The sequence below is a fragment of the Trachypithecus francoisi genome, unplaced genomic scaffold (assembly GCF_009764315.1).
Source record: "Trachypithecus francoisi isolate TF-2019V2 unplaced genomic scaffold, Tfra_2.0 Lachesis_group8, whole genome shotgun sequence".
Classification (NCBI taxonomy): Eukaryota; Metazoa; Chordata; class Mammalia; order Primates; family Cercopithecidae; genus Trachypithecus; species Trachypithecus francoisi.
Genome location: NW_022681473.1, coordinates 116,065,773 through 116,093,669, shown reverse-complemented (window position 1 = coordinate 116,093,669; position 27,897 = coordinate 116,065,773).

Here is a 27,897-nt window from a genome sequence, read left to right as displayed (position 1 = left end):
GTCAACATTTGTAAGTCTTATTGGATTCAGTTGTTCATAGAGAGATACCTGCCAGAGGCATATAGTTTAGTTGGATAATCCTGCTCTATTTCTGTAAAATTACCTTTTTCTTTCAGAGGAAACAAAAGCACAGCTTGGTCTCTTTTTTTTGAAAGAACTTTTTGTCTTGCATTCTTGTTGGTCAGATACCAGGTGCCAAGAAGCAAGTGATCCCACAGGAATTTCACTTTGGCACTATCGAGGACAAAGGGGTCATTTAAAAATTTCACAACCATGGACAGGCTCAGCACCTAGTTTGAAGCACGGAGCCTGATTAATTGGGCTGTCATTTCCAACAATTCTGAGCTTTGGCCTTTTCATTTGCCAGAAGGAAAAAGAAAGCAACATTCCTACACTTAATTTTCACAACCTTGAGCCAACAGAATGTGACAAAATCAAGCTATTTCTCAACCATGAATTTCTTCTCCCTGTGATGCTTAACCTCACTGGTTCTTTTCAGTTGTCAAATTGAGGTAACATATAAAACTGAAATGTGAATGCAAGAGACCACTCCCATCCACACACTCTCAACACAAAACACACACACTTTTTCATAGCTAGATGCACAGACACGCAAATACATACTCACACACCACAAAAGATACATCCTTGTGAAAAAGGGTTTTTCAAGAACCTGAATATTGTTTGTTACTATCTTTGGAGTTTTAGGGAACAGATTTTTTGCATTATGTGTTGTACTTGTCTCATTTCATAAGCAACTACTAATAATGATATTATTTAAGAAGGTGGTAATAACAGCTGCCATCAATCAAATGCTTATTATATTTGAGGCTTTGTGTTAAGTTCTTTAGTCATAACATTCTTCTCTGAAAGGATATTAGGTCAATCTTGTTATTATTATCAAATATCATTGTTATTATGGACTTCTAGATGAAGAAACAGAAGCATGGGAGGATTCAGTCACTTGCCCAAGGACACAGAGGGCTTGAACTGCAACTCAAATCAAAGTATTTCTGATCCAAAACCCCACACTGTAGACCTCTCTTCTCTACTCCTTTGTACACATATGCCCAAATTTAAAATTCCAGACAACCAAAATCTTTTTAAAGACTTTGAAGCCCTAATCAAACTATAATTATTAAGCACCTTTGTGAGTCTCGAATAGAGCCCCTTCCCAGTTAAGGAGCAAGAACTAGGCAGAATTCACTCCTAGTCTCATAGCAGAGAATTAACAGTGTATTATCAGTTGGACAATATAAAATTCCTGATTGTTGACCATTTTTAACAACAGCAATGCCAATTTAATATGGATTTACATATTCCAAGTACTGTATGTTTGGCATAATCCAGGATATTATTTCAAACAGGAGCCAGGCAAGAAATATAAGTATCTGAAGCATTAGCTATGAGGCCATAGGGGACATCTGGATGGTGAAGAGCTGGAGAGGACAGGCTTTGTCAAAGGCCATTAATAGAAAATAAAAATAATAGTAAAAACAAAAAACAGTTTACTGCCAGAAAACAAAACAAAACAAAAAAACCCACCGCATTTTCATTTCTAACCCCTAGTTTATAAAATAGACTTACTAGCAATTAGAAAAAGAAAATTAATTGAAGGCTATAGTTTTCATAAAGCTGCACAGACATGTGGAATCTTCAGAGCCTTTCAGAAACAGTAGAATTAAAACAATTACAGTGACATGGCCAGAGACCATTTATTTTAAAATATCTGGTCCTGTAACACTTCACCACAGTATGAAAAAGATCATTAATCTCAGAGTTTACACAATAATATTTTGGGAAAATGTAACATCGCTCACAACATAGTCTCATTAGAAGGCGTTCTACCCAATATGACAATAAATTAAACAAATAATTATCAAACTCCTCTATGTGCCCAGTGCTGTGCCAGGCATCATGAGAAATAGAAAAAAAAAAGTGCAACCCAAGCATTCTTGTCCTTACCATGCCAACAGTTTGATTTTTAACTATCCCTAAGTTTTATTTTATATTCCTAGCTGATGTTGGTATCAAGGGACAAAGTCAAAATTCATTCTGGTGGGGAGTTGACCGCTTTAGCCTTTTGTTAAGCTATCATTCTTTTTCTGTCAAAGGGTGTCAGCCTTTCTACATGCAAGGGCCTGCCTACCTAACTTGGACAGAGTGGGCTAGACTGCCCATGTCCTCCCAGCCCTTCCCCCAGGAGTTGGATCCCAGCCTCACAATCATTCCTGGGAGGGGGAGGTGCAGCTCAAGCCAAATTAAGCCAGTGCTACAAGTGACAAGTAAATGAGTGCAAAGCTGCTCCAGCTCTGTCTGCCCTTTCAGAAAGTAATCAAGTCAAATTATCTATGAGAAGAAGCGAGGTTGAGGGGGCCTGCAAATGAAAACCAGACTCAGACAGCGGCTGACTTGAGAAAGCCCAGGAGCTCTATTAAAGACAGAGAGAGGGGGAAGGAGAGAGAGACAGTTTTTTTTCACTACCTCCAGGCTCTGTTTACTTTTAAATATTTTGCTTTTACCCTTGCTCATTTCTACCCCTTTGTTTATTTTTATTTGTTTCCTTTTCTGGACCTTCTGAAACTAGGCTGAGGACTCCAAGGGCAGGCAGAAGAGCCCGTAACTGTGTAGGAATGGGGAAAGAATACGGGAGCCTAGAGTGGGGCTCTGGCACAAATGTCGCTGGGTTCTGGGGTGCTCTTCCAGCAGGAATGATGGGTGGTGGTCAGAACTGGCTTGGGTCTAAATCTTCTGAGTGCAGCTTTTAGTTCAAACTGCAGGTCATCGGTGAGCCCTGTAAAATGCATTTGGATCCTTTAGGCCACTGATTCTTCTTAGGCAATTTTACTCTCGAGAGGACGTTTGGCTATCTCTTGAGATATTTTTGGTTTTTGGATGTCACATCATTAAAAAGTGAGATTTGATACTGACATCTGTTGAGCAGAGACCAGGCATGCCCCTAAACATCATCCTATAATGTACAGGGTAGTTTCCCATAAAATAGAATTATCTGGCTCAAAATGCCCCTAGAGCCCAGATTGAGAAGCCTGCTTGAATAAGTTTTAAATGACTGATGGTCTGGAAGTGAAGAAATGAGGGCTGGAGCACCTCCTCCAGCTGCTCCTAATCCTTTTCTTTACTGTGAGCTCAGCATCCCCTGTGCTCTCATTTGGAAATGGAAGCTGAAGTTGCACAAGAACTGGCCTCTCCAGTGATGATTTCTCCCCCTTGGAAATACAGCAGTAGTTGTACAGTCACCTGGGCCCTCTCACAGGACGACACCTCCTGTTCTTCCACCTACCCTTGAGAACCATCACATTCCCTTTCCGACGGACCATCTCCAAGAAGCACTCGCCTTGGCAAGACTGCAGGCCCACATCACATCACTACTTCATCCTCCTCTTTCCACAATTAAATGTGTACCCAGGTGAAATCAGGAAGTGGGGGCTTTAAGGGGAAAAGTCCCAGTATGATAGTCTTTATTAGGCTGTGTAGATCAAAAGGGAGAAACCCAATTACTTTGCCATAAGGCTGTGAACCGCTTGGCAAATGAGTCTCTCAAGCCCAAACATTGCTAAGAGCCTGGGGATGGTCAACAGTTTTTCCTTTGGAGCAATATTGGATGAGAGAGTTGAGCAGTGGGAAGGTAAGAGGTAGCATGGTGACAGTGTCCCAATAATGCCCTCTGGTGTCTGCTTTACTTTATCTCCTGACATTCACAGGCCCTTTCATGGGCTCCACCTTTGAGTGGTGATCAGCCCCTCTGAAAGGCTTTCTCTGTGTTTGGCGTGATTTTCAGGGTCAATTGGCTTCAGAGTCTGTGTGCTCTTGTGAAGGGTTACCCACCATTTCTATTTCTAATAGAACAAACACAGTTCAGTTGGGCTAATTGTTTCTAAGTTCCAGAATGATGGATAGAGGAAACTATTTAACTCTGTCTCTCTGGAGCCCACAGAGGGTTTATTATGATTCAGAAGTGAACTCAGGAAAATAAATGATTGTGTGAGCCAAGCTCCTAACAGGAAGGATGCACGGGCATTTTTGACAACATCAAGGGAGTCCAGTGATCAAGTGGTCACAGAGCTCTCCCTAAGAGAAGCAATGGTCAATTACCTGTACTGGATCTAGTGGCTCTGAAAAAGGGACTTCTAAGCCTCCTGTCCTCCGACTAACTTGGAAGGCACAGTGTCTTATGCCAGACTTTATCACAGAACAACAGGAGCAAGAAAACACAGCTTCAATTTATTAAAAGATTATATTTAGATACGAATTCTTATCATCTCTCTTTTGCTTTTTTTCCACCTCAGTTCTCTCTGTCTCTTTCTCTCTCTCTCACTACAAAAGCCCCAGTTCCAGTTCAAGGGGATTGTACTTTTGCCTTGGCAAAAATACCATTTTACATTTCCAAAAGGTTTAAATGCCTATAAAGAGGCTCAGACGGTGGCTCGATCACTGACAGCTTCAGACTAAATGATTTTTGGATGCAGTGAATGGAATCCAATCAGAAGCATGTGGAATTCTATTTTGCTTAAAATTCACACCACTTTAAATTAAAGGAAGAAGCATTAGATCAAAGGGATGCCAAATTTTGTTTAGCCTCAAGAAACCATGGGCAAATTGTTCACATCACTTGGTTTCAGTTTTTAGTCTTTAACGTACGAAGGATACACTAGATAATCTTTTATGCCCTTCGGACGCTGATATTTTGTGGATTTTTGAGCCAGAATTCATCCTGCTCATACACTCTGTCAGCCTTGCTTTTCTGGTGAGAGTGGGGTTCTCAACAAGTCAATAAGGCAGAGACCTGAGACTGGATTTGTACAAGTTCCATTGGCCTTCACTCACCATAACAGCAACAACAAAATGAAAACAAGTAAAACCCTCACACACACACAAGCCATATGGAATTTTAACCCTTATTTTGTTTTGTTTTGTTTTTCTGTTTTAGTCAAGGTGGAAGGGGGCAGCTATAATGAGGTGATTCAAAAGAAGCTCTGCAAATTTCGATAGAACATCAAGAAATCGCACTGTTTTTAAAAGGCTGAAGTATGCTTAGCTGAATGAAAAGCACAAGGAATCGGGAAATTTATACTACCTAGCATTCTCCTGCCTTTTGTTCACTTAGCCTCTGCTGGCTTGCAAGGAATGGTGGCATGAGTGATTATAAACAGATGCAAGAAGAATAACACTACTCTGAAGAGTAGGGCAGCTAATATATGAAAATACACTTTTCTGGGGCCTCTCCTTTGGCCTTAAGAGAAGATGGAGCTCCACTTTGCTTCAGTCTGGTGAAGCAGTTGTCATTCTGTCCATAAGGCCTCTACTAACAAATACAGTCTCAACAGAGTAGCTAGAATAAGGGAAACATCAGTTGCCAACTCTGGCTGATCAGCTACAATACCAAGATTTCCTTCATTTATGCAAGGAACATGTATTCAGTGTATATATGCATATGTGCCAAGAGCATGCTAAATGCTGGGGATGCAACAGAGAATCCAGCATAAGTGGTCCCTGCCCTCAAAGAGCTTAAAAAGAGGGAATTAAAAAACAAACCCTCAAGGGCATAAGACGACAGCTTTGTGCTAGGTGCTTGATAGAACTGACTTATTGAATCCTGCCACCTACCTGCTGTTTTCTACAGTTGCATAAGCAGAGAGGTGAAATAATAAGTTCAGTTCCATTTAGCTTATTCATTGACTTCATAATCCTTCAAATCCTTACTTCAAGATACTTGCAGGTGTCATGCTCTCACTCACAACCAAGAACTGAACTCTTTTGGGACTTAGTTTTCTCATTTCCATAGTAAGAAGACTGGAGATAATTACTTCTAAGGTGTCTTCCAAATATAGCATTCTATTTCACCATGAACAAATTCTAAGGACTCTTCTTCTGTATTTGAACTTCTTAAAATATTTTTCCTCTCTTGGAATTTGGCTCTTTTCTTTCCTGGTTTCCTTTTTATTTCTTTTCTTTTTCTTTTTTCTTTTGAGATGAGGTCTCACTCTGTCGCCCAGGCTGGAGTGCAGTGGTGCAATCTTGGCTTACTGCAACCTCTACCTCCCAGGTTCAAACGATTCTCCTGACTTAGCCTCCAGAGTAGCTGGGATTATGGGCGTGCACCATCACGACCTGCTAATTTTTATATTTGTAGTAGAAATGGGGTTTTGTCATGTTGGCCAAGCTGGTCTCAAACTCCTGACCTCTGGCGATCCACCCACCTCGGCTTCCCAAAATGCTGAGATTATAATTGTGAGCCACAGTGCCCGGCCCCTTTTTATTTCTCTGAATGGTTTTCTTCAGTCTTCTGTGATAGTTCATTGTCTCTGGCCCTTTGAAATAGTGTTGTGCACAACCTCATTCTTGATCTGTTCGTGTTCTACTCCCACTATCCTTTGGGACAATAATCAGTTCTGATACTTTCATGGCCCCAAAGATATGGGTGCAGACATCACCTTCAGCTCAGGACTGATGTTTCCAGCTTCCCCCAAAACATGCTCATGTGTTGCTGTGTTACACAAGCACCTCACTCTTTTTCAGGGATATGATGGACTGGCACTGATGAATTTGGCATTCAGCATTACTTTAACCATTTTCTGATAGGCTTTTCCATATTTCAGAGGCTGGGGACCATGTTTAGCATTTTCTTGTGCGTGAATTACAAGAATTTACACAATATTTGAGAAGTTAAGAGTGAGATGGGGGCAGCTTGCTAATGTTTTGGATGTTGCTGCTGGTAGGCAATGTCGTGAAGTGTTTTTTTTTTTGTTTTCTTTTTTTTTGTTTGTTTGTTTGTTTTTCTCTGCAGTAGCATTACACTTAGCATCACGGGTGTTGAAGGCATTTTGGCAGTTGGTGGCATCCTGAAACTTGTATCACAGCTACAGCTGAATGTTCTTATTTTTTAAATTAAATTATACATACAGAAAAGTACATGCATCATGCATTTGCAACTTGATAAATTTCACAAACTGAGCATATGAACACGTCCTGTAGTGATGTCCATATCAATAAACAGAATATGAAGAACAGTATCCCAGACGCCCCCCCCCCCAGTTACTACCTCTCTCAAAGAAAGGATAGCTACTATCCTGATGTCTATGAGTTCTGCCTGCTGTAAAACTTTATAAATGAAATCATATAGTATATTTTTTTGTGTTTGACTTCTCTGCACTCAACATTATATTTGTGATATTTATTTATATATCTGTGTGTAAAGATTATAATTGCTGTCTATATCTCATTTCATAAATGCACTACAATTTATTTCTAAATTTTACTGTTAATAAGTAATTGATAGTTTCTTGTTTAAAACCATTAAAAATAGTGCTCTATGAACATGATGGGCCACATTTTTGGTAAACAACCATAAGCATTTTGTTGGGTGTACACATAGGAGTAAAGTTTCTGGGTCATGAGAGTGCAGTATTTAGCCTAAGTAGATACTGTTCAGGTTTCCAAAATGATTCTACCAATTTACACCCCACTGGCAATGTATTTGAGTACTAGTTGTTCTATAACCTTCAACACTTGTTATTTTCCAGCATGTTCTATTGTAACTAGTCTGATTGTACATAGTAAAATCTCACTGAGGTTTTAATGTCCATCTCCCTCATGACTAAGCTGAGCACCTTTTCATGTATTTATTGGATATCTGGATACCCCCACTTAATAAATTCCTTTTCAGACTTACCTTTTTCTTACTGATTTGTAAGAGTTCTTTATATATTCTTGGTATGAGTCCTTTATTGGATAAAAGTATATTATCGTCCTCTGTGTTCTGCCTTTTCCATTTCATAATGGTTGATTTTGATGAACAGAAGTTTATTAATTAAAGTATATTTTATCAATTTCTTTTGAATTATAGTTAGCATATTTGTGACCTATTTCAAAAGTCTTTACCTATCCATGATAAGATCTTCTATGTTTTCTTCTAAAATTTTATTGTAATATTACTTACATTTAGAGCTGCCATCTATCTGGATTGATATTTCATTATAGAGATGGGTAGGGATCAAGATATATGTTTGTTCATCTGCCTGCCAAATTGACTTATCACAATTTATTGGAAAAATTATTCTTTCCCACTATGATGAAATGTCTATTTCTGAAAAATCAGGTGTGAAATATATGTGAGTTGGTTTCCACACTTTCTATTCTACTCCATTAGTCTATTTGCCTGTCATTCACTAATACTACACTGCTATGATTCCTTCATAATAGGCCCTTAATATTCTGTAATAAGTCCTCCAGCTTTATTTTTTATTATTCTTAGCCCTTTACATTTTGAAATATTTGCAGATATCAGCTTGTCAATTTGCAGACATACAGCCACATGCACACACAGCTGCTTGCCTGTTTAGATTTTAATTGGGATGACATTGAATATAGTTTGTGAAGAATTGGCATTTTTCCTGTATTGAGCCTTCTGATCCATAAGCATAAGATAAACTGTCATTTACTTAGGTCTTATTTATCTCAATACAGTTTTGTTGTTTCCAGTGTAGATTTCCTTGCACTTCTTTCTTTAAGTTTATTCACGAAGGTGTGATAGTTTTAATGCTAGTATAAATGGTATCATTTCAAATTTTGTTTTTTATTTCCAATTTATAGAAATATTTTTGTTTTGTTTTGATTTTGTATATTCATTTTGTATGCAGTTTTCTTGTTAGTTGCATTTACTAATGCTAACACATTTTTACATTCTATTTGATTATTCTTACACATATGCAATCATGCTGTCTATAAAAGATAACCTTACTTCCTGTCCAGTAATTATGGCTTTTTCTTCTTCACTGCATTAACTTCTGATACAGTTTTGAATAAAAGTGGTGTTAGCATGAATCTGGTCTCATTATTTGTTTCAGAAGGAAAACTTACAATTTTTCATTATTAAATTATGGAGTTTTAAAAATTCTCAGCTTAAGACAGCCTTATGCCAAGTTTATGAAGAGTTTTTTCATTATACATTGGTTTTAATTTTGTCAACTGATTTTGCTCCATCTACTATATTAACATTATAATGTGATTTTTTCTTCTTTTTTTGTCAATGTGGAGAATGTTAAATTCTCACATTCTCAAAATAAATCTCAGTGTTTGGGACTGAATTATCCTTTTTCCTGTATTGTTAGATTTGATTTGCTAAACATTTAAAGAGTTTTTCCATCTGTGTTTAGGAGAAAACTTGGTCTATAATTTTCTGTTCTTGCTATGTCCTTGTCAAGTTTTCGAATCAGGCCTTATGTAAGAAATTGGGAAATGCTTATGCTTTCTACTTTCCAGTAGGCTGTGTATGATTGTAATATTTCCAGTTCACCAATAAAGCTACCTATTTCTAGTTCTTCTTCGTCAGCTTTGTAAATTGTATTTTTAAAACAATTTCTTTATTTCATCCAAATTGCCTAATTTATCAATATGCAATTATTTATAAAATCTCTTCATTATTTTTTAATGTTTATAAGATCTGTAGTTCTGTCCCCTTTTCATTGCTAATGTTATAATCTGGGAACTCCCATGCATATTAGTCATGTTTTCCAAATAGAATCAATAGGATATAAATAGACAGAGATATGTGAGAGGGGATGCACTCATGCATTCATGGAGGGTAAGAACACCTGTGATAAACCTTCTGCAAGCTGGAGGCCCTGGGCTGCTGGTGGCATGGCTCAGCCCAAGTCTGAGGACCTCAGAACCTGAGAAGTTTAGGTGTAATTCCCAGTTCAAGGTCAAAGGTCTGAGAACCTGGGGGCCTGTCAGCACAAGTCCAGGAGTCCAAAGGCTGTGGAGCCTGAAGTCTTTGTCCAATATAGGCAAGAAAGAGTGTATACCAGTTTTGTCAAATAGATTGACTCATCTACCTTTGTTTTCTCTGGACTCCCCACAGATTGGATGGTGCCTACCCAGATTGAGGGCAAGTCTTCTTCACCTAGTTCACTTAGACTCACATGATAATCTCCTCTGGAAACACCCACAGAGACACATCCAAAAATAAGACTTTATCAGGTGTTAGCTATTCCTTAATCTGTCAAGTTGGCACTTAAAATTACCCTTCGCTCACCCTTTCTTAACCCATCTTGTATAATATTGGTCCTTGGGCATAAAGTTTCTTTTCTCTTGTTGTCCCTGTTAGGTTTTGTTGTCAAGAATTTGGTAGCCATATAAAATGAGTTGGGGAGTAATCACTTTTTATTACTGCAAAGTTTATATGGAATGAAAATAGGTTTTTAAAAAATATTTTGCAGAACTTACGTGCAAAATCACCTCAGCTGTGATTTTTATGGTGGGAAGGTATAAAGTTATGTATACATTTATTACTTAAATAGAAATAGGCAATTTATTTAATTTTTTGTTAGTTGTATTAATTTATATTTTCTATTTTTTCACATTTATTGGCACAAGGTTTTTCCTAATAATCATTTTATTAGATCTTCAATGTCTGTACTATTTGTAGTTATGCCTCTTTCATTTTATTTTATTTTATTTTATTTTATTTTTTTTTATTATACTTTAAGTTCTAGGGTACATGTGCATGACGTTTATATCATGTATAACTCCCCAATGCAATCCCTCCCTCCTCCCCCCTCCCCATGATAGGCCCCAGTGTCTGATGTTCCCCTTCCCGAGTCCAAGTGATCTCATTGTTCAGTTCCCACCTATGAGTGAGAACATGCGGTGTTTGGTTTTCTCTTCTTGTGATAGTTTGCTAAGAATGATGATTACTTCTTCTTGTTAGTTTTGTTTTGCTCACTCTCACTGAAAATTTGGTTAAACAGTTACAGTTATTGCATATAATCAAGTTTTAGGTTTGTTGATCCTTATATCTGTGTATTCTATTTTATTAATTTCTGCTTTTTTCCTCATTCCTTATCTTTGCTTCTGAACTTACCTTCTTTATCTTTACCAAGCCTATTTTGCCATGAAGATTTTTACTCTGATAGCAATATAATTGCATCACCTTTATTTGATTGAAATAGACCTACAATATTTGTGCCATACTTTTATTTTTGACCTTGGATCCTTATGTTTTTGAGACATTTCTTATGAATGTGTAGCAAGATTTTAGAAATCAAAAGTGGTAACTTTTTTACTTGAAACATTTACTGCATTTACATTTACTACAAGTATTTATAGATTAGCATATTTATATATAACATTTATTATGTATCCTGTATTTGTTCCACCTTTCTGTGTTTCTCTCCTCTTATTTCCTGTCCTCTTTTCATTAATCAGATACTTCTTTCTCATCGTATTTTTTCCTATACTACTTTGGAAATTATGCACTTTATTATTGTTTAATGGTTACTCTGGAATTATAACATGCAAATAGCAGTAGCCTTATCCTCACCCATGAGAACCTTTGCTTTTTTTTCATAACTTTATTGAGATATAATTCATGTATTATACAATTAGCCACTTAAAGAGCACAATTCAATTTTGTGCAGCATACTCACAGGGTTATGCAGCCATCACCACAATCTAGTTATTGAAACGTTTTTGCTCCCCCTAAAGGAAACCACTTACCCCTTTAGCATTTATTTCCCACTCCCCAACATCCTCCCCGACCCTATGTAACCACCAATCTTCCCTCTGTTATTACAAATTTGCCTATTCTAGACATTTCATATAAATGGAATCATACAATATGTGGTCTTTTGTGTCTGGCCTCTTTTACCTAGCATCGTGTTTTCAAGGTTCATTGATATTGTAGAATATATCATTACTTCATTTTTATGGCAGAATGAGAGTCTATTACATGGATATTTCACCTTTTACTTATCCATTTATTGGTTAATGGACTCTTTGGCCATTGCAAGGGTTAATATTGAGTGTCAACTTGATTGGATTGAAGGATGCAAAGTATTGTTCCTGAGGGTGTCTGTGGGGGTGTTGTCAAAGGAGTTTAACATTTGAGTCAGCGGACTGAGAGAGGCAGACCCACCCTCTACCTGGGTGGGCACCATCTAATCAGCTGCAGCATGGCTAAAATAAAGCAAGCAAAAGGTAGAAAGACAAACTTGCTGAGTCTTCCAGCCTTCATCCTTCTCCCATGCTGTATGCTTCCTGCCCTTGAACATCAGACTCCAAGTCCTTCAGCTTTTGGACTCTTGGATTACACCAGTGGTTTGCCAGGGGCTCTTGGGCCTTCTGCCGCAGATTGAAGGCTGCACTGTTGGCTTCCCTCATTTTGAGATTTTGGGGCTCGGACTGGTTTCCTTACTCCTCAGTTGCAGATGGACTATCGTGGGACTTCACCTTGTGATCCTGTGAGTCAATACTGCTTAACAAAGTCCTCCTTCATATATGTATCTATCCTATTAATTCTGTTCCTCTAGAGAATGCTTACTAATACAGCTATTGTTAATAACGTTGCTATGAACAGTTATGTACAAGTATTTGTGTGGACGTATGCTTTCTTTCTTTTTTTTTTTGATATATGCCTAGGAGTGGGATTGCCGTGGCATGTGGTAACTATATGTTCAATATTTTTAGGAAATGCCTCAAACTGTTTTCAAAAAGACTGCACCATACTACATCCCACCAGCAGTGTATAAGCATTCCAATTTCTTCAAAATCTTGTCAATAATTGTTGTTTTGTTTTTTGATGATAGCCATCCTACTGGCTATGAATGTATCTCACTGAAGTTTTGACTTGCATTGTTTTAAATGTCTAAAGATGCTGAGAATCTTGTCATGTGTTTATTGCTCTCTTGTCTATCTACTTTTAAGAAATGCCTATTCAGATACTTTCTTCATTTTAAAATTTCGGTTGTGTCTTTATTACTCAGTTGTAATTTGTAATTTGTTATATATTTTGAATAAAAGTCCTCTATTGAACACATGATTTGCATACAGTTTTTCCCAATCTGTGCTTAGAATTTTTATTCTCTTGTTGGTACCATTTGTAGCTCATAATATTATAATTTTTATATCTCACAATTTACTTATTTTTTCTTTCATCACTTGTGCTTTTGGTGTCATACCTAAGAAATCACTTCCTAATCAAAGACCACATGGATTTATTTATATTTTTTTCTAAGAGTTTATAGCTTTAGCTCTTATGTTTAGGTCTTTGCACATTTTTGCATTAATTTTTGTGTATGGTGTGAGATAGGGACCTAACATCACTGTTTTGTATATGGATATCCAGTTGTTCCAGCACTAGTGGTTGAAAGGCTATTTTTTTCCCTCATTGAAATGTGTCTTCATCCTTGTTTCAAAAATCAATTGACCAAAAATTCAAGGTTTATTTCTAAACTCTCATTTCTGTTTCATTGATTTATCCTCATACCAGTACTACAATGTCTAGATTATTGTAGCTTTGTGGTAAATTTGGAAATTAAAAAATGTGAGTCTTACAATTTTGTTTTTTTCCCAAGATTATTTGGCTATTCGAGTCCCTTGCATTTTCTCATGCATTTTAGGATCATATTGTCAATTTCCTCAAAAAACCAGCTGAGATTTAAATAGAGATTGTGTTGAACCTATAGATTAATTTGGGAAGTATTGCCATATCAATAGTATCGAGTCTTACAATCCATAAATCTGGAATATGGTTACATGTCTTTCAACAACATTGTATAGTATTCAGTATAAAAGTCTTGAACTTACTCTGTTAAAATTATACCTATGTATTGTATTATTTTAAAATATATAAATAATATTTTTAAATGGAATTGTTTTCTCAATATTATGTTCAGAATGATCACTGCTTACAAAACATTTTTTAATGTTTTGTAATGAACATTTTATCCGTTTTAATAGCGTTTTAGTGGATTTTTTAGGATTTTCCATATGTCATCTGCAAAAAGAGTGGTTTTATTTTTTTCCACTCTAGAGCACTGCCCTCCCTCTAATTTCACTGGTTAGAATCTCCAGTAATATGTTTTAAAAAGTGGCTATAGTGGATATTCTTACTATCTTCTGATCTTAGAGGAAAAGCATTCAATCTTTCCCTAAGAAACATGGTAGCTGTGGCTTTTTTTTTTTTCTTTTTTTATGAATGCCTGTCATTGGGTTGAGAATATTCTCTTTTATTCCTAGTTTGTTGAGAGTTTTTTTTTTTCCCCCAAATCGGGAAAGAGGTTGTATTTTGTCAGATAATTTACTGTTTCTTTTGAAATGATCATGTGCTTATTGTACTTTCTTTTTTTTTTTTTTTTTTTTTTTTTGAGACGGAGTCTCGCTCTGTCACCCAAGCTGGAGTGCACTGGCCAGATCTCAGCTCACTGCAAGCTCCGCCTCCTGGGTTCACGCCATTCTCCTGCCTCAGCCTCCCGAGTAGCTGGGACTACAGGCGCCCGCCACCTCGCCTGGCTAGTTTTTTGTATTTTTTAGTAGAGACGGGGTTTCACCGTGTTAGCCAGGATGGTCTCGATCTCCTGACCTTGTGATCCGCCCGCCTTGGCCTCCCAAAGTGCTGGGATTACAGGCTTGAGCCACCGCGCCCGGCCTGTACTTTCTTTTATTAACTTGGTATATTACATTAATTGATTTGTGAATGTTAAACTAACCTTACTCTAAGATAAAGTCCACTTGGTCATGGTGGGTAATTCTTTTCATATGTTTCTGAATTTGGTTTTTTAGTATTTTGTTAAAGATTTTTGTATCTATAGTCATAAGATGCACTGGCCTGTGGTTTTCTTGTGATGCTTTTGTCTGGTTTTGGTACCAGAGAAATTGTGGCCTCAGAATGATTTGAGAATTGTTTCTTCCTGTTATAATATTTATAAAAGTTTATGAAGGATTGGTATTAATTCTTCTTTGAATGTTTTACAAAATTCATCATTGAGATCATCTTGGCCTTAGCTTTTCCTTGTAAGAAGCTTTTCAATTAATAATTTAATCTATTCAAGTTTTCTATTTACTGTTGAGTCAGTTTCTGTAATTTATGCCTATCTAGTATTTTTTCCATAATATCTACATTTTCTAAATTATTGGCAAGTGTTTACATTATTCCCTTATAATTCTTTTAATTTTTGTAAAGTCAATAGTGAAAGCTCCTCTTCTGTTTTCGGTCCTAGTAGGTGGAGCCTTCTCTCATTTTGTTGGTCAGTCTACCTAGTGGTCTGTAGATTTTGTTAATCTTTTCAAAGAATTAATTTTGGTTTTGTTGATTTTTCTCTATTGTTTCTTTACTTTCTTTTCAATTTATTAACACTGTAGCCCAAATTATTTTCTTTCTTCTGTTCACTTTGGGCTTACTTGAAGTCTTCTTTTTCTAGTTTCATAAAGTGGAAAGTTGGGTTATTGACTTGGTACATTTTATTTTTTAATATAGCCATTTCTTGCTATATTAGTAGTGCATTATATGCATTCCATAAGGTTTGGTATATTGTACTTTAATTTAACTAAGACATTTTGCTTTTTATGATTTATTCATTGGTTATAGAGAAACGCATTATTTCCACATACTTGTGAATATGTCAAATTTTCTCTGGTACTGATTTTTAATTTTATGTTATTATGGTTAGAGGACATACTTGGTATGAGTTCAATCTTTTGGAATTTGTGGAAACTCGCTTTATGAAGTTGCCTGTGGTCTATCCTAGAAATTGTTTCATATGTGCTTGAGAAGAATACGTACTCTGCTGATCTAGGTAGAGTGTTCTATAGATGTTTGTTAAGTCTATTTGGTTTTTAGTGCTATAGCATTGTTAAAGGTTCTGTTTCTTTGTTGATTTTCTGACTAGTTGTTCTATCCATTATTGAAAGTGGAATATTGAACCTTACATCTTATATGTTATGGCCCCAACAATATAATTATATACATATTTTTCTATGCAGTTTGTTTTTAGATGACTCAAGGAGAGTATCATGAAAAGAAAATTAAGAAAACAAGTTCATTTATAATAGCTTCAAAAAGAATAATATACTTAGAAATAAACTTAACTAAGGCAAAAGACTTGAACACTGAAAAGTACAAAACATTGCTGAAAAATTAAAGACGACATAAATGTGTTCATGCTGTGTTCATAAATTAGAACACTTAAGACTATTAAGCTGCTGATACTACACAAACATAGAACAAAGTTTCATGACACTGAATTTGACAAATATTTCCTGACAATGACACTAAAAGCACAGACAACAACCATAACAAAAATACATAAATTAGGCTTTATCAAAATTAAAAACTTTTGTGCACAAAAGGACACTATCAATATAGAGAAAGGCAACTCAGTGAATGAGAGAAAATATTTGCAAGTCATATAATGGATAAGGGGGCTAATATTTGAATATATAAAGAGTTCTTGCCACTTAATGACAATCTAATTTTAAAATGAGCGAAGAACTTGAATAGGCCAGGCATGGTGGCACATGCCTATAATCCCAGCAGTTTAAGAGGCTGAGACAGGCAGATCACTTGAGGTCAAGAGTTCTGGCCAATATGGTGAAACCTCATCTCTACTAAAAATACAAACAAAAATTAGCCCAGCGTGGTGGTGGGCACCTGTAATCCCAGCTACTCCAGAGGCTGAGGCAGGAGGATCACTTGAACCCAGAAGCTGGAGGTTGTAGTGAGCTAAGATTACGCCACTGCACTCCAGCCTGGGTGACAGAGGCAGACTCTGTCTCAAAACAAAACAAAACAAAACAAACAAAAAACCTTGAATAGATTATTTCCCTGAACAAGATATACAAATGGCCAAAAGCACATGACAAGATACCTAATGTCACTAATCATTAGGGAAATGCAAATCAAAGTCACACTGAATTGTCACTTCAAACTCATTAGGATGGTTAGGATAAAAACAGAAAATAGCAAGTATTCTGAAGATGTGAAGTTAGAACCTTGTGCATTGCTGGAGAGAAAGTAAAATGGTACAGCCACCATGAAAGACAGTGTAACAGCTTCTCAAAGTATTAAGTGTATAATTACCATATGATAAAATTGCACTCCTGGATGTATACCAAAGGAGTTGAAATCAGGGATTCCAAGAGGTATTTGTACATGAATCTTTACAGCAATAGTATTCATAATCACAAAAAGATAGAAACAATTTAATGTTCATCAGGGGGTGAATCAATGAACAAATTGTGGTATATACACAAAAGGGACTATTACTCATTCTAGAAAAGGAAAGCAATTATGATATTGCTACAATATAGATGAACCTTGAAGACATTATGCTAAGGGAAATAACCTAGACACAAAAAGACAGATATTATATGATTCTATTTACATGAGTTACCTAGAATAACCAAGTTCATAGAGAAATGCAGTAGAATAGTGGTTACCTGGGCCTAGGAAATAGGGAAATAGAGAATTAATGTTTAAAGAACACAGAAATTTAGTTTGAAAGAATTAAAATATTTTTGGAGATGGATAGTAGTAATGGTTGTACAACAATGTGAATGTGAATTTAAAAATTGTTAAAATAATACATTTTATGTTATGTATATTTCGCCACAGTTTAAAAAAGAAAGAAGTATGCCATTATAATGTATTTTGTAACTCCCTACATAATTACCTTTATTAGTATCTTTCTTAAAAATGTTCATTTGAATTATTATCTGATTTACCTGCTTTCAGCTTGAAGAACATTCTTTTACTTTTTTTTCTGCAAAGTAGTAAATTCTATGAGATTTTATCTACCCAAGAATGCCTTTTTATTTAACCTTCATCTTTGCAAGACAGTTTTGCTATATTTAAGATTTTGGTTGACAGATATTGTCGTTTGTATTTGTTTGTTTTCATTTCCAGCACTTTGAGTATGTCTTCTTATTTTTTTTTTTTTTTTAACATTGATTTTGAGTTTTTGAACACTGATTTTGGGTTGAGTTTGAATTTAACATTTAGTTTGAGTGCAGGTTTATTACAGAGGTAAACTTGTGTCGCAGGGGTTTGCTGTACAGATTATTTCATCACCCAGGTATTAAGCCTAGTACCCATTAGTTATTTTTCCTGATCCTCTCCCTCCTCCCACCCTCCACCCTCCACCCTCCAGTAGGCGCCAGTGTGTGTTGCTCCCCTCTGTGCGTCCGTGTGTCCTCATAATTTAGCTCCCACTTATAAACGATAACATGCAGTATCTGGTTTTCTGTTCCTGTGCTAGTTTGCTAATGATAATGGCCTCCCACTCCATGCACATTCCTGCAAAGGACATTATCTTCTTCTTTTTTTACAGCTGCTCGGTATTCCATGGTGTATATGTACCGCATTTTCTTTATTCAGTTTATCATTGATGGGCGCTTAGGTTGATTCCATATTTTTGCTATTGTATCACTGCTTTCTGATTTCAGTTGCTTTTTATTTTTTTAATTTAATTTAATTTTTATTTTTTTTGAGACGGAGTCTCGCTCTGTCGCCCAGGCTGGAGTGCAGTGGCGCGATCTCGGCTCACTGCAAGCTCCGCCTCCCGGGTTCACGCCATTCTCCTGCCTCAGCCTCCCGAGTAGCTGGGACTACAGGCGCCCGCCACCTCGCCCGCCCGGCTATTTTTTTTTTTTTTTTTTTTGTACTTTTAGTAGAGACAGAGTGTCACTGTGTTAACCAGGATGGTCTCGATCCCTGACCTCGTGATCCGCCTGTCTTGGCCTCCCAGAGTGTGGGGATTACAGGGTAAGCCCCCTGCCCGGCCTCAGTTGCTTTCAATGGGAACTCAGCTGCCAATCCTATGGGCGTTTTCCTGTACGATAGGTCTTTTTATCCTGATGCTTTCAATACTTTCTTATTTCATTCAGCATTTTTACTATGATGTGTCTGTGTATGAATCCCTTTGCATTTATCCTGCTTGGACTTTGTATAACTTCTTGGATGTGTATGTTAATTTTAAATCAAATTTGGGATGTTTTCAGCCATTATTTCTTCAAATATTTTCCCTAGAACTTTGTCTTCACATTTTTTCCTCTCCCTTCTTCAAATTGCATACTATTGCATTCATCTATCTTGCACTTTGCTGATTCTTCTGAGAATCTTTGTAGATCTCCAATCTACTGCTAGCCTCTCTAGTGAATTTTTCATTTTGGTTGCTATGCTTGCAATGTCACTACCTTCATTTAAAAAATAATTTCTATTTGATGAGATATTATTATCATACTTTTCTTCATTTTTATAAATCTATAAATCATGGTCCTCTTTTGTTCTTTGGACAAATGTATAATGGTTGCTTGGGCTGTTTGCCAGCTAAGTCCACCCTCTCAGCCACTTCTAAGTCATGGGTTTGGGTCACATTTTTTTTTTCCTGTGTGTGGGTGACACTTTTCTTTTTCTTGCATGTATTATACTATTTTTGTTGTAAACTGCCTATTTTAGATAATCTATTGTAGCAACTCTGAACACCGATTCTCCCTCTCCCTCAGGAGTGGCTGCTTTGTTGTCTATTGTTTTGTGACTTGGCTAAACTAATTCTACAATGTTCATTTCCCCCAGAGTGCGCAGCCTCAGATGACCCTCCTCAGCGTTTTTTCCCTTGGCTTTATCTTTAAGCAAGGTTTTATCTTTTTGTCTAGAGATGTCCCCTGGGATGCCATAAGCCACTTATTTATCAAGGGTTCTGCTTCAATCTCGTTAGTCAGTAAGACCTTTATCCTACAGCATTGGATATATGTGTGGCCTTGAGGCTGCTATTACAGTTCAGAGAGTTTACATTTCCTTGCTCCACATTTTCTCAGGGACTAGTTGCTTGAAGGTTTTTTCTCTGATTGCTCCTAGGGGACACATTATTAAGCATGCACACGGTCTTATAGATCTCCAGGGATGAGCAGGATTTTATTTTTAAGCTTGGCTTCCTGCCAGTCAGTGTTTGGTCAGAGGTTGCGTTTAAGATCTATGTGCTAGTGACACCCCCGCCCTGTGTTGATGGGTCTGTGTGCACCTTCGGAAATGCTTTCAAATCTGCCCTGCTCTGATGATTTCCTTGTAGATGCAGCCTAGAGCTTGCTCTCAGTCATTAAGACCCTAGTGCTGATGGTGACTTCAGGAAAGATCTTCCTGGCTATCTCTATTAAACTTTTGGCTGCTCTGCTGTTTTGCTTGTATTATGAAGCTGCCAGCCTCCTCTTAATTGGTCTCCATGAATATTTCCATGATTTGCAACAATGCACTTAGTATGGAATTCTCCACACTCAGTTCCCAATCAAGTCTGTCCCTCTCCACCAGCCTCCGCCGCCCAAGCAGATCTCTTTCTCCACTACTCTGGAGCTGTGGGAGGGAACTGCTTTTCTTGGGAATTTCTTTGAGTGGGCATCGGGGGTGGCTAACAGCCTCTTTTCTTTTCAACTTTCTTCTCCTGGCATTAAGCTTTCATCCCACAAGCAAGCTGCAGGGGAAAGCAACTAGGACCTCAGTATTCTTAGCTTGAAATGCCTGAAGTAGATTTTCCACTCTAAGAATACGGGCTGAGTGGGGAAAAGGAGAAATGTCCTCTCAGCCATGACTGCCTGGAACAGGGAGTCCAGAACATATCTGGAAAATCTGTGTTCCCAGACTATAATCTGAGGGAAGAGGGAGTTTCTGTCTTGTTGGCATCACCTGCCCAGAGTAGAGTGCCCAAGTCAAAGCTTCTATAACACCAAAAGGGGTGTGAGGGGTAGGGGAGAAGGATGCAGCTCAAATACCATAGACTCTCATTATTCTAATAAACACTAAGTAGATTTTCTTCAATAATTATTTTTCCATTTGCTGTATGCCCTTAGATGATTTCCAGGTATTTAAATATTTTTTAATTTTTGTTTATTTTTATTTTTTGAGATGGAGTTTCACTCTTGTTGCCCAGGCAGGAGTGCAATGGCACGATCTCAGCTCACTGCAACCTCTGCCTCCTGGGTTCAAGTGATTCTCCTGCCTCAGCCTCCCAAGTAGCTGGGACTACAGGCATGCGCCACCACACCCAGCTAATTTTGTATTTTTAGTAGAGATGGGGTTTCACCATGTTGGTCAGGCTGGTCTTGAACTCCTGACCTCAGGTGATCCACCCGCCTTGGCTTCCGAAAGTGCTGGGATTACACGCATGAGCCACTGTGCACGGCCGATTTTTATTTTTTTATTTTTTAAGATTTTTTAGGCCGGGCGCGGTGGCTCAAGCCTGTAATCCCAACACTTTGGGAGGCCGAGACGGGTGGATCACGAGGTCAGGAGATCGAGACCATCCTGGCGAACACGGTGAAACCCCGTCTCTACTAAAAAATACAAAAAACTAGCCGGGCGAGGTGGCGGGCCCCTGTAGTCCCAGCTACTCGGGAGGCTGAGGCAGGAGAATGGCATAAACCCAGGAGGCGGAGCTTGTAGTGAGCTGAGATCCGGCCACTGCACTCCAGCCTGGGCGGCAGAGCGAGACTCCGTCTCAAAAAAAAAAAAAAAAAAAAAAAAAAAAAAAAAAGATTTTTTAGTTTTTATTTTGTAGGTGTGTATATTTCTCTGGTGTTACCTCAATTACCCATCTTTGCAGAAATCATTTATTGAAACATAAGGGCTCAAAATAAAGCGATGAAGGAATATTTACCAAGCAAATGGCAAGCAAAAGAAAATGCAGTGGTTGTAATCCTAGTCTCTAATAAAATAGATTTTAAACCAACAAAGATTAAAAAAAAAAAAAGACAAAGAAGGGCATTACATAATGGTAAAGGGATGAAAGCAACAAGAAGAGCTAATATCCTAAATATATATGCACTCAATACAGGAGCACCCAGATTCATAAAGCAAGTTCTTAGAGACCTACAAAGAGACTTAGACTCCCACACAATAATAGTGGGAGACTTTAACTCCAGATACATAAATGATTTTTAAAAAATTTCCAGTTAAATTGTTCTGCTTGGAGAGGGTCTGCAGCGCTCTTTATTCTGCCATTCCTGAAATCCTGCCCACTCCCTTTCGTTTATTTTTAGCTTTATTCATCATTCTCTTGATTTATATGCTATTGTAATATATTTAAATTTCATTTTTAAAAATCCCAAAGACATAATATTTCTAATTGATTTGTCACATTTATCCATGTATTTATCATTTTTCTTTTGCTGTGATTTCCTTCTTATATCTCAAACTCTTTATCTGAGACACTTTACTTCTACCTGAAATGTGTCTTTTAGAATTATCTTTAGTTGTGTCTGTTGATGTGGTGACAGAGCGAGACTCCATTTCAAAAAAAATAAAAAATAAAAATAAATAAATAAATAAATGAGTTAGGCTGAAAATGAAGCACACTGATGAATGAAACTGAGAGAGAAAAAGAAATTATCCAAAATCCTCTAATGGTAAACAGAGAAATGGAAGTAAACAGAATGAAAAAGACCTTGTAATTAGTCTGAGAAAGTCTAATCAACACGAAGAATGAGAAGAAGAAAACAAAATGATTTGGAGACAATATGCTGATAATTTGGAGACAATAGCTGAGAATTTTCCAAAACCAACGAATGGCACAAAACAATAGTTTCAGGATGCCAAATGAGCTCAGATCAGGATAAACAGAAAGAAATACAAAACTAGACGTTTTACAGTAAAATCACAGCACTCTGAAGACAAAGAAAAACAGAAAAGTAGCCAGAGAGAAAAGACAGTTGAAAGTGGATTCCTCAGCGACAACAATGAAAGCCAGAAAATGGGAATAATATTTTCAACGTGAAAAGAGATAGTAACGACCATCCTATAATCTGGACCTAGTGAAAATATATTTCAAGAAAAAGAGAGTGAGTAAAATCTGAAAGTGTTTGCATGGTGGCTCATGCCTGTAATCCCAGCACTTTGGGAGGCCAAGGTGGGTGGATCACCTGAGGTCAGGAGTTCGAGACCAACCTGGCCTACATGGTGAAACCCTGCCTCTACTAAAAATACAAAAAATTAGCTGGGCATGGTAGCAGGCGCCTGTAATCCCAGAAACTTGGGAAGCTGAGGCAGGAGAATCACTTGAACCCAGAAGGCAGAGGTTGCAGTGAGCCGAGATCGTGCCATTGCATTCCAGCCTGGGCAACAAGAGCAAAACTCCATCTCAAAAAAAAAAAAAAAAATTCTTTCCAAAATTTCAGTAGGTTTCTTTAATTCTTTCTCAGGCATTTTTATATTTATTCTTACCTGCATATATTGTAAACCATAATTTTATGTCTTTGAACATATTAAACATAGTCTTTGTCTCTCTCGGTCTCTCTCTTCCTCTTCTGTATGATTTCAAGATTTTCCATTACTGTTCTTCCAATTTACTAAACTAAGCCTATAAGTAGATATCCCTCTTTTTAAAAATTTATTGACTATATGAATCTTACATTTTTGTACACATATTTTGAAAATTCTCAGCTGTTATCTCCTCAAATGATGATTTTCATTCTTTCTTTGCCCCATTCTAGGACATAGTTTAAATTTGCTAATATCCTCTACATCTTCTTACTTCTTTCTCGTTTGCTATGTATTTTATTTTTCTGTATTCATTGTAATCATTTATCTGGATCTATATTGTAGTTTACTAACTCTTTTTAACTGTTTCTTTTATTTAATCCTTCTATTTTTTCCTAAGTTAATATATTTGTTATATAAACAGAATAAATATAAATTAATACAGATATAATTCTAATGTAAACTTAATAATTCTATTGGTTGTTTTTTCAAATCTAAGGATTTTAAAAATTATTATACTTTAAGTTCTAGGATACATGTGCACAACGTGCAGGTTTGGTGCATAGGTATACACGTGCCATGTTGGTTTGCCGCACCCATCAACTCATCATTTACATTAGGTATTTCTCCTAATGCTATCCCTCACCCAGCCCCCCACCTGCTGACAGTTTCTTCATAGCATACATGGTCTTTACAATTTGGCATGTTTTTGCAGTGGCTGTTACCAGTTGTTCCTTTCCATGTTTAGTGCTTCCTTCAGGAGTTCTTGTAAGGCAGGCCTGGTGGTAACAAAATCTCTCCGCATTTGCTTGTCCGTAAAGGATTTTATTTCTCCTTCACTTATGAAGCTTAGTTTGGCTGGATATGAAACTGTGGTTGAAAATTTTTTTCTTTAAGAACGTTGAATATTGGCCCCCAGTCTCTTCTGGCTTGTAGGGTTTCTGCTGAGAGATCTGCTGTTAGTCTGATGGGCTTCCCTTTGTGGGTAACCCGACCTTTCTCTCTAACTGCCTTTAACATTTTTTCCTTCATTTCAACCTTGATGAATCTGACAATTACGTGTCTTGGGGTTGCTCTTCTTGAGGAGTATCTTTGTGGCGTTCTCTGTCTTTCCTGAATTTGAATGTTGGCCTGCCTTGCTAAGATGGGGAAGTTCTCCTGGATAATATCCTGAAGAGTGTTTTCCAACTTGGTTCCATTCTCCCCTTCACTTTCAGGTACACCAATCAAACACAGATTTGGTCTTTTCATGTAGTCTCATATTTCTTGGAGGCTTTGTTTGTTTCTTTTACTCTTTTTATCTCTAATCTTGTCTTCTAGTTTATTTCATTAATTTGATCTTTAACCACTGATCTGATAGCCTTTCTTCCACTGGATCAAATCAACTATTAAAGCTTGTGCCATGTGTCACAAAGTTCTCATGCTGTGGTTTTCAGCTCCATCAGGTCATTTAAGGTCTTCTCTACACTGTTTGTTCTAGTTAGCCATTCATCTAATCTTTTTTCAAGGTTTTTTTTTTTTTTTTTTTTTTTTTTTTTTAATTATACTTTAAGTTCTAGGGTACATGTGCATGACGTTATATCATGTATAACTCCCCCATGCAATCCCTCCCTCCTCCCCCCTCCCCATGATAGGCCCCAGTGTGTGATGTTCCCCTTCCCGAGTCCAAGTGATCTCATTGTTCAGTTCTTCCTTGCAATGGGTTAGAACATGCTCCTTTACCTCAGAGAAATGTGTTATTACTGACCTTCTGAAGCCTACTTCTGTCAACTCATCAAAGTCATTCTCCATCCAGTTTTGTTCTGTTGCTAAGAGGAGCTGCAATCCTTTGGGGGCGAAGAGGCGCTTTAGTTTTTGGAATTTTCAGCTTTTCTGCTCTGGTTTCTCCTCATCTTTGTGGTTTTATCTACCTTTGGTCTTTGATGTTGGTGACCTACAGATGAGGTGTTGGTGTGGATGTCCTTTTTGTTGATGTTGATACTATTCCTTTCTATTTGTTAGTTTTCCTTCTAACTGTCAGGCCCCTTAGCTGCAGGTCTGTTGGAGTTTGCTGGAAGTCCACTCCAGACCCTGTTTGTCTGGGTATCACCAGCGGAAGCTGTAGTACAGCAAATATTGCAGAACAGCAAATTTTTTTCTAACTTAATATATTTGTTATATAAACAGAATAAATATAAATTAATACAGATAAAATGTTAATGTAAACCTAAAAATTCTACTGGGTTTTTTCAAACCTAAGGATTTTTAAAATTTGATTATCATTTCATTTTGTATTGAATTTATTTAGACATGTTACGCCTTTTAGATTCTATATCTGATAATTGAAAATCTTAAGTTCTTGAGAGTCTAACTTGACTATTTTATTTGAATTGGCTATTTTTTTCAGTCAGCTATTCTTGTTGTTTTGTTTCCTTGTATACATAATAATTGATGAGTAGTAACTCAAAATTTGGCATTCTGAGAGCTCAAATTTGAACAGTTTACTCTAGAGATAGTTATTTGCATCAAGCAAGGGCTGAGGAATGCTATCTACTTGGACCTACTTTGGTTTATATATTTTGTATGCAGAACTAATACAAAAATATTATGACCCTGTTCCCTTCTCTTAGAGAGACAAAAAGAACTATTCTTTACCTTTTGGTGTGAATATTGACGTTTACTTATAAGTCATTTTTTGACTTTGAATTTGCTTATTAGTTTCAATATTTGTTGTGGTGGTAGTGATGGTGGTAGTTGGTTGGTTATTGTTTTGCTGCCTTTGGATATTTCCCTTATAGGTTTGAGAGACCAATATTTTATTTGAAAAGTTTGTTTATGATAATTTATCTAGGTTCTAGTGTTATTTTTATAGAAAGATTCCTTTGAGTTTCTAATATGTATACATTAATTTAAATATCTATATTAACATACACTTGTTCAAGATGCTCAGCTTTCACAATCTTATTTTATAACTTGATTAAATATTATTTGATAAATTTTCATTTTCTATAATTTTTATCTGTACTTCTAAACTTACCTTTGTTAAGACAAAATTGTTAAGCAATATATACCATAAAACCAAATTGCATAAAACCAGCAATTTCTACTCATTATAACCTGTATAATTACCTTGTGAAATAGATTGGCTAAAAAGACCTATTTACATTTAGTAATGAGTAGACACTATCCATCTTATTATGCTTAAATATTTTTGTACAATATCTGTTACTAATACTTGAGCTTGAATATGCTAATGAAAATCAGCAGAGTGTTCTATAATTAGACAACATTATATATTCCAGTAAGGCAGATCAGGGTCAAAATATTTTCTGATGTTGACTAGGTGTATTATCTTGGGCTTTAGTTACTTTCATTTGGAAAATGGAAATAACAATGAGATTTATCTTGCATAATTAATGTCAGGATCAAATGATAGAATGTGTGTAATAATGCAAAATGTCTACCAAAATACTTGACATATAGTATTAGTTGTGTGGTTGTATCTCTGATTATCAACAGTCCAGGAATGGGAAACAGTATAAGCAAGTTTTGAAGGAAATGGGGTTTGGAAAGTTAAGTCTAGAAGCCTTCAGGGAGGAATAGTGACCTGCTGGAGAGTCAGACCACACTGATGAGGGCACCAGCTGCCAAAGCGAGGGGCTGAGGACATGGGTGGCACAGAGAGGGTAACTTCACCAATTCCACAATTTTTCCATGTCTAGTCTAGAAAAAAATGAATCCCTGAAGGCCTAGAGTTCCTTGAGAAGTGTCTTCATGCAGAAACAGAACTTAGATAACCTTCTTCAAGTGCGAGGTTAGATAACATGACTGGGTTAGGTTCACATCTCAACATTACCTGCTTGATACTGCCTCATACTCATTTCTGCCACTCCAGTTTCCTGAAACATGACCCTAAGAAGGAGTCACCACAAACTGTCATTTCAAGACAGAATGGTAGGTGGCCATATATGTGAAAATATGTTTTCAGAAGGGGGAAATAGTAACAAAAAGAAACCATGCAGAAAGACTCAGAACTACGTTGGAGTGTGTGAATGTGATTATGTGTGTGTGCTGACAAACCTTCTTTGCTTGGCCAATCTTTAATCATGCTCCTGAACCTTGTTCTAGGCCCATCTGTACACTTCCTTATAAAACCCAGTTTTAGCAAAGAACTTTGCTGAGTCAGTTTAGCAAGAATCCTCTACCTTTAATATTTATCACTCTTGATATCTGATTAGCGGGTTCTCATCCTCCTCCATCCCCCAGGTGATGTCTGATCGCTCTGGCCTGCCTTCAGCAAGAATTCTGTTAGGTTGGTTTAGCCAGAATCTCCCCTACCCCTGATGTTTCCTGCTAGTATTTTTGTTATCTAATGACCCTCACCCTGTTCCTTGGCTATACATTCCCAAGCCTAATCTTTCTACCCCATGGCAAAATCACATTGCCAGGGTCTCCGTGCCTATTATGTTGGTCCTGGATAAAGTATTCCTTCCTCTGCTCTAACAAGTATAATTGAAAAGCTTTAATTGTGTGTGTGTGTGAGGAAAGGAATCAGAGATGCTTCTACATATGACCAAATTACCAAGAAAGGCATGCAAATGATCATCACCACAAACAAAAGAAAATGACCGAGGTGAATCTCAAATCAATTTAGAGGTTTATTTTGCCAAGTTTGAGGACATGCCTGGGGGAGAAAAACACAAATCACAGGGAGCATCTGTGATCCATGTCTTTTGAAAACAGCATTTTGAGGATTTCACTATTTAAAGGGTAAAGAGTAGGCAGAAGGGGAAGGAGGGAAGGGAAAAAAAAAGGGAGTGTAGGTAGTGATATAAGTAGTCACATTCTTGTGAGACTTTGATTAGCACTCACTGAATCCA